The following is a 2,402-nucleotide window of genomic DNA, read 5'->3' as shown; positions in this document are numbered from 1 at the left end:
CAAGAATGCCCCTCTCAATCTGTCCTCCCCCACACAATTTTCTCCCAAATTGTCCCCCCTCACTCTCATTCCAGACACTCCTCCAGTTTGGCTGCTCCCTCTCCGCTGTGGGTGATCTCTGAAATGGCCAATGCCCATTTCCTCCCTTGAAACTGAGGACACTGCCACAGCTTCATTCCCGGCCCCAGTCGCTCCTGGCATATTCTCCCAGTCGGTTCCTTCCCCCACAGACCCTGGGCAGCTCCAGGACCTGGTCCCGCGCCCATGGGTGTAAGACACCCCAGCTGCCTGGCTCCTCCCTGCCAGCCCCAGGACACTCCCACCTCCTGTCTCTGCCCCAGAAGCCCCCGGCCCCCTTGCAGACTGTCTCGTCACCACGGTGAGGCCTGAGCCAGCAGCAGTGGTTTCTTCTCCTGTAGACCCAGACACCCACACCGCAGCAGGCACGTGCCCCGCCATGGGAACTCCTACACCTGCAAGCACCCCCAAAGACAGAGGTACCCTCACAGCCTCGGGGACTACTGTAGTGGGTCTCCGCCACAGGCCTGGCACACCTTCAGAGCCCGTCTCCCTGCCCACAGGTCCCGAAGCCCGGGCAGCAGTGGGCCCCTCCGTCGCCAGTCTCCTTCCCCACGCACCAGCGACATCCCCAGCGCTAGTGTCACCCACCACCAGCCCAGGAGCGCCAGCAGCTGCGGGCACTCCCACAGCCATGGCGACTCTGGCAGCCACGGGCATCTCCGCCGTCTGTCTTCTTCCCGATGAGCCCAAGAGATACCCAGAGAGTGTCTCCTCCTCTCCAGGCCCAGGCAACCCCACAGGCACAGGTACCCCCGCAGTCTGTCTCCTCCCTAGCAAGTGTGAGAAGCCCCCAGAGCCAGTCTCCACCCCCAGAGGACAAGGCACCCTGGGAGCAGCGGGCACCTCCACGGCCACAGGAACGCTGGCACTCTGCCTCCTTCCCCAAGATCTGGGGACACCCCCAGAGCCAGTCTCTTCCCCGACAAGCCCAGGTACCTCGGGAGCTACAGCAACCTTGTCAGTCCCCGGAAGCCCGGGCACCGGCCTCCTCCCCCATAGCCTTGGGAAAGCCGCAGACCCCGCATTCTCTCTCACAGCCACCAGCTCCTCCGAAGCCACAGGGACCCCAGCAGCCAGGGGCGTTCCGGCAGTGGGAACACCTTCCCACGGGTTCAAGACCCCTCTAGAGCTGACTTCCGGACATGCAGGGCCCGACACCCACACAGCGGCAGGCACCCTCCCAGAGCCAGGCGCACCCACAGCTGCGGGGACCCCCGCGGGGGCGCACCTGTGCTTGGGCATCCCCACCGCCTCAGACACGCCCACGGCCTGTCTCCTCCTGCACAGACATGCAACATCCCTGTAGCCAGCCTCCTGGTCCACGGACCCAGGGACCCCTAATGCTGTCAGCACCAGAGCCCCCTGCTCCCCCACCGCCGGCCTCCTCTCCCACAGACTCGGGACATCGTCACAGCACGTCTCCTCCCCAACCACCCCTGGCACTGCCTCAGCCAGAGGCACCCCCAGAGCCTGCTGCCTGGCCCACAGGCCTGGGATGCCACCATAACGTGTCTGCTCTCCTATGGCTCCTGGCACCACCCCAGCCTGGGACACACCCACAGGCTGGGCTGGTCCCCACAGACCCAGCACACTCCCTCCGCCTGCATCCTGCCCCAAAGCCTGAGGTGTGCCCATGGCCTGTCCTACACCCCAGAGGCCTGGCGCACCCCCGGGGTCTGCCTCCTGCTCTTCAGGACCAGACACCTCCGTGGTCTGGGCTACTTCCCACGGCCCTGGGTCACCTGCAGAGCCCGTCTCTGCCCACACAGCCTGTCCCATCTCCCTGAACCCTGCGTCGCCGCCGCATCTAGCTTCCTCTTCCACAGCACAAGGCACCCCTACAGGCTGCCTGGAGACCCACAGGTCAGGGACACCCCCAGGGCCTACCTCCTCCAGAGCTCCCCTCCTCTGCCACATGCCTGGGGCACCCACAGAGGGAGTTTCCTCTGCAGCTCTGGGCACCTCCACAGCCTGGCCCCTCCCCCACAAGGTGTCCCCATAGACTGCCTCCTGCACCAGAGCCGGAGCACCCCCACAGCCTACCTCTCCCTCCACAGCTCTGGGTACCTCCACAGCCTCAGGCCACCCTGCGACCCCAGGCACCCCCATAACCGGTCCTCTTCCCCACGGGCCTGGGGCAACCTCGTAGCCTATCTCCTCCACAGTCCCAGGCACCCCAGGGGCTGGTCCTCTCCCCAGCAGGAGTGGGGCAATCCCCGAACTTGTGGCCACAGCCCCAGGCACACCCTCAGGAGGCAAGCTCACCGCCTGGCCCAGGCCCCGCCAGCCCGGGGGCCGCTCACATCCCGCCCCTGGGCCAG

This window comes from Myotis davidii, unplaced genomic scaffold, assembly GCF_000327345.1.
Source record: "Myotis davidii unplaced genomic scaffold, ASM32734v1 scaffold1394, whole genome shotgun sequence".
Taxonomy (NCBI): Eukaryota; Metazoa; Chordata; class Mammalia; order Chiroptera; family Vespertilionidae; genus Myotis; species Myotis davidii.
The sequence above is the reverse complement of the archived record's forward strand: the minus strand, read 5'-3'. Positions refer to the sequence as shown.